The sequence below is a fragment of the Schistocerca cancellata genome, chromosome 2 (genome assembly GCF_023864275.1).
Source record: "Schistocerca cancellata isolate TAMUIC-IGC-003103 chromosome 2, iqSchCanc2.1, whole genome shotgun sequence".
Lineage (NCBI taxonomy): Eukaryota > Metazoa > Arthropoda > Insecta > Orthoptera > Acrididae > Schistocerca > Schistocerca cancellata.
In genome coordinates, this window is record NC_064627.1 from 1,122,983,179 (window position 1) to 1,122,995,831 (window position 12,653).

Sequence of the window (12,653 nt, forward strand, 5' to 3'; positions counted from 1 at the left end):
CTCTTTTCATGCTTCTCCTTGTTCTTATTCTTTGTGTTTTAGGTGGCTTTCAACTCTGATTTTTCTGCTTTCTCCTTCAGTCAGTGACTATTAGAGCTCTACGCATATGTAGTCCACCAAGCACTCCCATCAGTTCCATAGTATAAAGCCTTCACATCTCACCGTCATTGAAACACAGAGCAGCATCTAGCACAATTATTTTATAAAAGTATTTGAACAGTTTTTGGTATCTGTTCCCATAGACAAATATTGAGACATTCGTTTGGATTTTGTGTCCTACCATGCAAACATTTCTTTAATAATCTTGTGACACTAAGATCCCTATGTATAGGTTTTATTACTTCCATTATAGCAAATGGCAATGACTGTTTATTGTAACAGCCCTCTGGTAGTCACACCATGAATCGCTGCCAGGTGAGCAGAGGGCATGACATGGGAGGATTTATGAAAGGAGGTAGACCATACTGCGTTTTTCATTCCCGCAAGATCATTTTTATTTTGTCTTACAGCTTGCCTGTAATAATACTGCAACCTAGTTCTTCGTCTGTAAGTCAACTGTGTATACTAATGCACTTACCATCAGCTAATTTCTTTCCCTTCAAATTCCTCAGTCTTGTACCTAACCTTTTCTAGACATGTCCAATACATTCCATTCCTTCAATTTTTGCGCCTGCATAATATATGGATTCAAAAACTTTTTGGTACCCTTTCAGTCTCCATCTCCTAGGTAAGATGTGTATATCACACCATATTTCTCCACTGACCTGTGAAATATCTTCACAACACCTTCATATTCCGTCCATCCACTATAACCACTAGAATTAATCGAACATTTATGATTTCCAGTTCCACTAGTACCGCCATAACAGTACTTATTAACACATTTCACATCAATGACTTTACTGTTGTCCAAGGAGGTAGCTATCATTACACCATTTAGGGAACTATTGCCTCTTCATTGCAAGGATGCTTCCAGGGATGCTGACATACATGGGTTGCTGTCATTCAAGTCTACAACTTCCTGAACAGAATTTTTCACACTATCATTTGCTACTTCTTCTAAAGCCTTTAGAATAATTGTATTATATCTGCCAAGCCTTGTAGGGGAGGTAAGTCCATAAGAGCACTGAAAATTTGTGCAGTTCTGTGCCCTTTGCCTGTACACCTCATAGCATAAGCAAGTTTAATATTTGTGTTATACACTCTCTTTTTAGTTACGCCACAAGTATAACCACATTCTCTTAAATCACCAAAATTACAAAAAAATTCTTAATTTTGATGCATAAGCTCTTCTAGCATGTATCTCATCTGCTACCTTCACACCACTATTGCCACATTCCTTCCAATGCAAAGCTTTTTTTATTAGTTCAGACAGAACAGAGAGTTCAACAGTAACTCAACCTGAATCAGTACCTGGCGTCTCTATTTTATCAGCATGAATATTGTCAAGCCCATTGTTCAAATATTTCAGTTTTAGCTTCGAAGCATTTGTAGTAGTTGAAGATGATTCAAGTGCCGTATCACGTTGTATTTCAGTATTAGCACAGTTACTCCGCTTGGTGAACCGATTTACATAAAATTTAAATTGTATAACACCGAACTTCTTAATTCTTCCCTTTGCTTTCAAGTGGAAGAAGAAACTCAAGCACACAATAAGAAATTCACGCACACAGTTACTTCGCTGTAAACAAAATATTTGGCCCAAAACAATAACAAACAATAACTGAACTTTCTGTATAAACAAAAGTAAGCAACTGTAAAGTTATTGCACGTTAGCCAACTTAAGGAACTAAAAAGTCATAAAAACGAAACAAATGAGAGCAGAACTTTATTTTTGACTGTGACTGTGCCATGGGGACATCGTCGTGCATGCAGCCACTTTTAAATTTCTCTAATTTTAGTACTTTCTGTGGTTCATGGTTGCCACACTCATATTACTGAACTAGAAATCCTCTGCAGTATTTCTGAATGCCAATGGGTGTTTTAGAAATGAATCACGCATATGGTAACATCCAATAACATGGTTAATTTTGAAGGAGAAATATATGTTTGAAACGCTATTTAGAACTGTCAGGAATGCAACCTGTACGAACAGTAATATCTCGTTAGAATATTTGTTTTGTTGCAAACCCCATATGGTAATGACTTTCGAGAATGTGAAGACGAGCTATGATTGATAACTAACACATTGGTGCAGTTAACGCAAAAAAAATGAAATAAAATAAATTGTCCTGTAGGAACTGCTGAACTCGACAGAACACCCGGATGCACACCCTTAAATGTCCATTGAACGTACTCCACTAGGTTATTGTTTGCTAGAATTGCTAAAGTCTTTGCTTCACCTGCAAAAGTACCAATAGATGAATAATTATTTGCCAAGTTTCAGTTATCGATTTACTGTCGGCAGCTTGGTTCCCAACTCTGGCCATTTCCAAACAAAAACCTCTGAGAATGTTTCGGTGATGTTTCACCATCCTATTAGTCCATGCCACCATCTCCTGAAGTTTACTGCTTTTCCACTCACACTCTCTGTGTCACCTGACCTACACTCATATCATAATAAAGGCAGGGTGCGCTGAAAACTGAATGTGACGACGTCACTGAATTCGAGCAAAAATTATACAAAATGGCAGCGTCAACACAAAATAGTCTCATATTAATTATTCAGAAAGACAGTTTCGTTCCTGTGGATCCACATCAGAAAGATTTGGATTTTGTAGTATCTGCATGTGGTTTTTTATGTAAGTTCGTGCAAATGGTGTTGACATAAATAATTATTACTGTTAATAATAATTAATGTACCCGTTCTCGTTGTGTCAACGTAAAATAGTTTCAGGATCACAAGTATCTAAGTAATTGGTGCAGTGCAACATAGTTAAATCATGGCTTTCAACTACTAAAGACGCTAGACAATGAGCATATTACATAACAACCAACCAAAGATGAAACTTTGTGTGCAAAAATGTTGTCAGAAAGCAGATTGTTAAATTTAAAGGCGTACGCTTTACAGAAGACATGATACTAGATACGGGCATAAGGGGCAGTCAAATGAAAACGAAACAGATGGTAAAAGTAAGTAAACTGTTTCTTATGCTAAAAGCAATCGTAGTAACTGTTAGCACATATATTATACTGTAAGACAACGCGGAAACATATTTAGGGTTGCCTACGGAACTGTGATTCTCCACAAGTATCCATCTCTTCGATTGAAGAAAACTAACAGTCACGGATGTCTTCCTTCAGGGCTCCAGAAATATGGAAATCGTATGGGGAGCGATCTGGACTGTAAGAAGGATGTGTAAGGGTTTCACAGCGTAACTTCTACACCTTGTCGAAACAACCTAGACAACATATGGGCAGGTAATATTTTTGGAGCCCTGAAGAAAGACTTAGTGACAGTCAATTTTCTTCGGACGAAAATGTGTGCGCCTGGTTAAAATCATAGTTCCATAGGCAAAAGTAAAAATCTTTCTATCAGAGCATTGATTGTCTTTTGTATTAAAAGTTATGGCTATTACTTTTGAAATAATAAACAGTTTAGTTACCATTATTGGTTGTAAGGTCCACCCATCATATAAAAAGCTGTTTTTTCCTGTGACCCAAACCTGTTTCAGCACATCTGTCCCAGCATAAATGGGTTACCTTCATTCAAATCTGTGAAATGTGGACATACTTTTAAATGGTACCTAATCAAAGAAAATGTGGCCTAAAGACCTTAATTTCACATAATGCATTTCTGAAAACCATTTGTGTATTGTTCTGCTCTGCATTTGCAACCAGATAATGTTATGTGGATTTTATTAGCGAGTTAAAACACCTTTTGATGTTTAAAAGTAATTTTGTTGCAGCGAGATATTTCAAACTGTTGCAGATTCTTCTTTTGCGTTATCATGAGCGCAATATACTCATACTACACATATATGGCAGTGTTATGGTTGTAAGGATCGCTTTTCCCTTCACCCAACCACCGGGTAAACATTGTTGTTGTGTGTACTAACCAAGTCGTCATTCATCTATTCTCTGGTGAGTTAGGTGCTGAATTTGAATTCTGATTATCTTCTATCTGTCATCTGCCTCTTCCTTTGGACGTGTAGACGTTGTTAGCTGTTTGTATTGTCTTTTCTGCAAACTCCTTTAATGTGTTAAATAGTGTGTTTTGGCAGAGTGCAGTGTATTCGTTTATTGCTTTCCTTCTACTATTGCGTTCTGTATGTGGAGGTTTTCTTGTAGCGTTAGTTTATGGTATATGCTATAGCTGGATTTTAGCATTCTTGAATTTGTTTCTATGTGTAGTTGGGTGATGATTGTGGGCTGTTAGATGGTCAGAAAATGTGCTACAGGAGCTCTGACGTGTTCTGGATATGCTGTTTTAAAATTCCTGCGTGACTGTCCTAAGTACACTGAGTAACAAGCGTTGCATGTCACTTCACATATTCCTGGTCTGTTGAATACGTTGTGGGTTTTTCCTGTGTTCTGAGCTTTTTCTGTACATTTTTTTCTGTGTTCTGTTGTAGTTGAAGTAACGGTTGCTTTAATATGTTTCCTATTCTATCAACAATTTCGTTATCATACATGAGAATGCAAAATTTAATTTTATGCGTGTGTTGTTGCTCTATTGTTTCTTGCGTGTGGTTACTATTTATGTCTTGTGTTCTTTTGAACCATGTAAGGTCTTGTGGGTATGTGGGCTCTACCATTCTTTTTCCTTTGGATATTTGTTGGTTTAGTTTCTCTATCAAATGGGTATCATAATCATGTTTCACTGATATTTGTTTTATTGTGTTTGTGGGAGTTCTATTTAACCTGTGGAGCATGAATCTGAATCATGCTTGTTTATATGCCATCGGTTGGTTCGAGAAATTGTAAATGGCGTTGCTCATGTTTGTTAGTTTAGTAGATATTGTAAAGTCATAGTTGTTTCGTGTGTTTTGGGTGTTCTTTTTATCTGCTACTTTTCCGATGTATATTGTTTATTTCATTGTGTATCTGCTCTCTCTTTCTCTCTTTATCTCTCTCTCTCTCTCTCTCTCTCTCTCTCTCTCTGTGTGTGTGTGTGTGTGTGTGTGTGTGTGTGTGTGGTTCGTTCATCACGCATATAATCTCATCAATATAGCAGACCAGTATCTAACATTGTATGTTTTTTGGTTTTATTGTATTACAGAAGGTTTTGTTCTCGAAGTGTTCATTCGTGTGCTGCCTAGGAGGCCGCTAACTGATGATTCTATTGACAGTTCTTCATGTTAGGAATAAAATTATTTGTTCAGCTCAAAGTAATTTTGTGCTTCTATGGGCCTGAGTATGGTTGCTATTTCACCAAAGTGTGTGTGGTGTGCTTCCCTGTTGGTTTCGTCCTTCTATGATGATGTTAATTGCATTTATTGGAATGGAGATGTATATGGATGTGACATAATATAATGTTTGCTGTCTGGAATATCTACATTCCTGATTCTGTCAATTCTTTTGAATTTTCAAGGTTCCTGTTCTTTTCAAACGCGTTTATTTCTTTACTAATGTGTGTGTAAATTTGGTTAGGTGGCAGGACGCAACATTTCTGAAGTTGATGACTGATCTTAATGGAATAATTTCTTTGTACCGTTTTGGTAGGCAATATTGACTGGATTCCATTGAGATTTTTAGAATTCTGAGACTATATTTCTCGTGTTTTCCAGTGTTTGTTGAATGTTTCTTAGGTACTTTGTTGTCGTCCCACTGACCTTTTTGGTGACCTTGTTGTCATTCAGAAAATCTGGTGCTTTATCTATGTATTGCTTTTCACCCATAATCAAAGCAATATTCTCTTTACCTGTTCTTGTTAGTATTGTATTATTTTGTTTCGATTTTTCTTTTACCTTATCGGATGTGATTTCTTCTGGTGTTCTGTCATTAGAGATTGTGTTGGATTTCTCTGGGGGTACAAAACGGAAAACTCAACAGAAAGTTAAACAGCAAAAGCACACGAACTAAAAACAGTCATCACAGTCATAAATATAAATTCCATGATAGAATCGTCAAGCTAATTGACATGAATCTCACAAACAAGAAAAAGTACCAAGCGACAACATCAGTACACAATACACACATATTACACAAAACAACAGAAGAACTCATTACAGAAGCCAAACACACTATAAAGGAAAAAGAAAGTCTGAGCACACCAAATATTATACAAAATTAAAAAGAGAATTAAAAGCTGCAGATATAATACAGACACAAGAAACAAAAAACATCTACGACATCACAATATTTAGGAATCCAGCAATAATGAGCAATACTATTCACAATCTATCAAACCATCTGATGGCACATAAGCAAGCAAGATTCAGATTCAGGTTCCACAGATTAAACAGGACATCCATGAGGTAAAACACAATAAAACAAATAGCTGTGTAAAGTAGGAGTAATATCCATACGATAGAGAAACTATACAAATATATTTATATATGGAAAGGGAATGTGCAGGCCACATAAACGTAATACCTTACATAACATATAAGAACATAATACACAAACAAGACCACATGCAAGATACAACAGGGCAGCAAGACACACATAAAACTAAATGGCATATTCTCACTTGCAATAACAAAATTGTTCACAGAATAGGCAATTTATTAAAAAAACAGGGACTTTCAAGTATGATACAAGGCAGGTAACACAACACAGAAAAAGCTCAGGACACAGGAAACATCCACAGATATAGTGCACAGACCAGGAATATATGAACTCAGATCCAGCACTTTTCAGTCAGTGGACATAGGAGAAACATACAGGAACTTTAAAACAGGATATTCAAGAACACCTCACAACCCTAAAAAGTAACACCTTCCACAGCACATTTGCTCACCACCTGACAGCCCACAACCACCACCGAACTCTAGTAGAAACAGATTTCAAAATACTAAAATCCAGCCACAGCGTATACCATAAACTAACAACAGCAGAAAACTTCCGCATACAGAAGGTAAGAGCAGAAGGTAAAGAATAAATGTATGCAGTACACTCTGCAATGACACACTATTAAAATATTAAAGGAACTTCACAGAAAAGACAACACAGCTAAAAATCTTACACACACACAGGCACACACACACGCAGAAAAAGAGAGATAGAATGTAACAAAAATTAAAATTGGGCACCATACTCACTGGAGAACAAATGAATGCTGACTGGGTTAGGATATACAATAACAACGTTTACACGGTATTTTGCTGAACTGATAAGCGTTCTTTAGAACCAAAATTCTGCAATATATGCGTAGTATTTGTTTGTGTTGCTCAGCAACTCATCAGAACGCTAAAGAAAAAGGATCTGCCACGGCAAAAAAAATACCAGGCGAACTCGAATCCCCTGCGGGAGGGGCCACACAATCCGTGTCATCGCACCTCTAACCGCGCGGCAGGAATCTGTTAACTTGTGAATATAATTCACATAGCACCGTTTGGTAGCGGATGAGAAGCTATCACTACAGGACAATGCACAAAGAGTTTACAAAACCAGTATAATGCAAAATCAATTTTAAAACAAAACAACAAAAGCTGTCTTCAGCTTTAATTTTCTTAGATGAGTTAACTTTTCACGTTTCACAGTATTCAGTAAAGAAAATCCATCGATGATGGCACAGAGGTACTGAAATATATTATACGCGGTAATTGAAAACGTGGGAAATTGCAAGAGTTGCAAGTCCAAGAGATGAATATTTTACTTACCTTTTCCCAACTGTTTCGTTTCCATTTTACTGCCCCTCGTACATTCGTTACTTGAAAAATAATAAAGAACTAACACGTGTGCTGCAGGAATGTTGCTGAAATAGTGGCTACTGCCGAACTCAGTTTTTACAGCTAGCTTTGTTTAACATTTTGGTGGGTTATCTGGTCAGCACAAAGCTCACCAACGAAGTTCTGGTTACCAGGAGTGAGTTTTGAAGGATTTCTTCACAACGTCATACTTGAACTAAAATGACGTTACTCCAGAAATCGTCTTTTCGGATAAACTGTCTCCATTGACCACTGAACCAACCTTTTTTTAAACAACAGTAACTTTTATTACTAGTGGCATGTCTGGCTCCAATATTTCATTTTGAATACCGTCTTACAAAAATGCTTTCAGTCGTTTGCTTTTTCACTTTATTTGCTACCGAGGATTCTATGATTTTATTTAAAGTTTTATATCGTCAAGAACTTAAATTCCATGCAAGACCAAAATGTAATGAGCATTTTCAGCAATGACAAACTCAAAAATCTGTCATTCTCGGAAAAACATCCTTTCTGTTTAACACTGTCCAAACACTTTCCTTCTTATGTCAGTAAGGTAATTCCTTGGGAACAGTTTATTTCTCTGGTTTCGTCAAATCAGCGTAATTATCAGGAATGTTTCTTCTCATGGCTGTTTTACAGACCTGCCTTTTCTATGTCTTGCGATAAGACTAATAACCTTAAGGAAGACTTGGAAAAGAAGACATTCGTCGAAGGAGATCAGTGGTAGACGTATTGTGAACTTCTTTTTACTTCAGGCACAGTAATATCGCCTGAAGATGGCCAGTTTAGACCGAAACCGGTTATGATTGTGTCAGATCATGTTATTACGCCTGAAATACAAGGAATCTCAGAAAGAAACGCTTTAGTATGGCTAAAGTGGTATGATTTTCACATCTGCAACTACAAGCTGAATGCCACCTCGAAAATGTTTTGCGTATACTTCGTTTCCAGCTCAGCTGTTTCCGGTAACGGCCCGGAGAGTTAATTTCACAGCGTCCTGCATTTTTAATACTGCTGAGTATTACACAGCAAACAAATATAAAAACATGAGTTTCAGATGCATTCGAGAACCGGAATTAAAACAAAAATGATTTAATTCTGATTGCAGATAGTGGATTCAATTTATCCGTATTGAAATCTGACGTATTTCTGCGCTTTAATTAAAATCTACATTGTGTCCTATTCGCCATACACTAAGTGAACTCTAAGGCCACGTCTCTTTCGTACCTATAGCTGGAGAGTACCTCTCGCTATACACATAGCAGGGGTGGCCACGTCGATTGCTAGCCGGATTTATCATCCCTTCCAACTGCTGCCAAGAAAAATTCTCCAATAGGCCTTCCACAAATTTCCACGACTAAATTATCTTCCGAGTCCATATTTTCTTCTGGATATGCCATAGGGTTTTATCACGACGCAATCCAATATTGCCGTGTCTGCGGCCTTTTCCACGGTATATCTTCCAAGGCGTGTCTTCTGTCTTACGAAAGAAGCTACTATCTTGAGTAGTTAGGAGAAACTTTGATATATTAAGCTATGCTGTATTATATGAATATTTATGACCAAGTCACTGAACTGTGAACGCGATCTGGCCATAAGCAGTATACGTCGTTACAGTACACACACTTACTTAGATATACGCCATAGTACATGAATGTGTGTAACTGTGCACCAAAGTATCAAATAGTAGGTTATCATCAAATTGTACCCAAAAAGCGACTCATTGGGTGTGCTTTGAGCTTACAGTCAAAAGTAGTGCCGTGAGGAAGTTTCCACATAGCTGTAACTACAAAATCGATACTCGAAAAAGCTGTTACTGAATGTTTCATCAGATCAATGCTTCGCCACCCGGTATTCACGAAATATATCACCATTATACAAAGTAACACAGTGCATAGTCTTCCTCAGTCATCTTAATTCCAGAACAGAGTTCAATAGTTTACATTTCTGTATCTGTAAATCACTTGCGCACAGAGCAGGATATTTAGTATTAATGGGCTGAAATAGCACAGTGCGTTAAACTATTTGCCTGTTCAGACACCGACTTGTAACTTATGAAACAAAGACTGTAGTAACAATGGTCTACGAAATGGAAGCTTTCGGTATGTAGCTATTACATATTCAATAACGAATGACTAATTTTGATTAAGCAAAATAATTAACAGGAATATTGAATACTGTTGATATATTGTTCTCAGAACTGTGCAACACATCTCGAATGACACAAGTATTTTCAGTTCACGTAATACAAATTGAAGTTCTAATAAAAGGCACAAAATTACATGTTCTCCAGATACGTCTTCTAGAAAGACATTACGACATTTATAATGCAGGAGGGAACGTTAATACAATGCAACGAATTGGATAGAATTACTCGGTCTCATAAGTCAGCTTGCAGTTTACGAAAGTCGAGCTGCTTGTGAGCGTTTGTGTCGCTAAGCACATGAGTACTACTTTACGTTATAATTCAATAAAAGTACTCTACGTGAAATGGTTTCAAATAACGTATAACTACTTAGATCAAACGTCTGAAGTAACCTACATGTTGCCCAACAACCACCATCACGAAGTAATTGAAAGATCTCACCCAAAATCTCAAACATTGCAGACCTCTGAACCACCTCACGCCAACACCAGCTCACAATGTATGATGCAATGCAATCCCTATTGCAGTCTCTACAGCTTCACGGCCTGTGGCCTATTCCACTCGGCTCATTGGCTAGCTGGAGGGGAAGCTTGTCAAAAATACAAACACGCTTCAGTAGCGTCACAGACAGGTAGTTCAAAGAGTGAGGCTCGACTAATCAAAGCTGATTATAGGGTGCCTCTGCTGAATATTGCAAAAAAATTCTCGATTTTGTAAGAAAAAAATTGTGGGCAAAATGAAAGTGAAATATAGCGAGCAACATTCAGAAACTCCTCGTGTGGTTTTTGAACAGTGTATTCGCTACTATTGGGGGTATTTATTGCAAGGCTGTCTTTCTCCTCTCTCTTTCCTACTTCCCTAATTCTGTCTACTAATCCATTCCCTATCATAGCGTTCAAATGCCCCGTGATTATTAGATTATCATCTCCATTTACACAATGAATTACCCTTCAATGTCGCCATATACTTCCTCTGTCACTTCCTATTCTGCTTACAATGTCGTCAAGTATACCTGAACTTTTTTGATAACATCCTTATCACTGAACTTTTAAGAGTAACTCACTCCCTTCCCTAACTCCTGTTATACGATTTTCTGTTGTTATTTATTTCCATACAAATTATAAAACTGGATGTATGTATGAATTTATGTATATATGTATGTTCCACATCCCCTCCTAAACCACTGGACTTATTTCAACCAAGATTGGTACACATATAATTCACTGTGTGGGAAGACTGTGGGGTTAAGAACCACCTATCAAAGGGGTGAGGGTGAAACAGCAGTGTAGACCACGATACGAGAATAACCATACTTCGAGCCTTGCAACAAACTTTACACATAATGTCAAACCTTTAAGAAATGTTTTCTCGCTGAATATCCCCACAAAACGATGAATGGAAAAAAGTTTGTCGCTTGCTTCATTTTTGCTGTTTATGCAATAAAACTGGCACTAGAAGCTTAACTTCGTGGCACCTAACTCCATTCGCAACACTTTTCGCAGACAATATCCCAAATCTGCCACCAAATGTACATTCAAAAATGTATCATTGTTTTGGAGATACGTCAAATACTGAAGAAAATCATCCATGAAACCTGTCAGTAGAATTTAAAATATCACTACGCCCTAGAACAAACCAATCAGCAGAACTGTTTATAATCTGAATGTGCGTACATTGTGCCAAAGTGTGAATCAAATAGTAAAAATATGTACATATTCCAGGCCACTGGAGATGCATTGCAGAGAATTAAGGCGAAACGCGCCTGGCACCAAAATTGTGATTCGTTCGGTTGTAGTTACACGGTCATCATCATCATCATCATCATCATCATCATTTAAGACTGATTATGCCTTTCAGCGTGCAGTCTGGAGAATAGCCCCCCTTATACAGTTCCTCCATGATCCACTATTCAGTGCTAACATTGGTGCCTCTTCTGATGTTAAACCTATTACTTCAAAATCATTCTTAACCGAATCCAGGTACCTTCTCCTCGGTCTGCCCCGACTCCTCCTACCCTCTACTGCTGAATCCATGAGTCTCTTGGGTAACCTTGCTTCTCCCATGCGTGCAACATGACCCCACCATCTAAGCCTGTTCGCCCTGACTGCTACATCTATAGAGTTCATTCCCAGTTTTTCTTTGATTTCCTCATTGTGGACATCCTCCTGCCATTGTTCCCATCTACTAGTACCTGCAATCATCCTAGCTACTTTCATATCCGTAACCTCAACCTTGTTGATAAGGTAACCTGAATCCACCCAGCTTTCGCTCCCATACAACAAAGTTGGTCGAAAGATTGAACGGTGCACAGATAACTTAGTCTTGGTACTGACTTCCTTCTTGCAGAAGATAGTAGATCGTAGCTGAGCGCTCACTGCATTAGCTTTGCTACACCTCGCTTCCAGTTCTTTCACTACGTTGCCATCCTGTGAGAATATGCATCCTAAGTACTTGAAACCGTCCACCTGTTCTAACTTTGTTCCTCCTATTTGGCACTCAATCCGTTTATATTTCTTTCCCACTGACATTACTTTCGTTTTGGAGATGCTAATCTTCATACCATAGTCCTTACATTTCTGATCTAGCTCTGAAATATTACTTTGCAAACTTTCAATCGAATCTGCCATCACAACTAAGTCATTCACATATCTTAATCTCACCCAGCCAGTCTATTGTTTTCAACATATGATCCATAAATAATATGAACAACAGTGGAGACAGGTTGCAGCCTTGTCTTACCCCTGAAACTACTC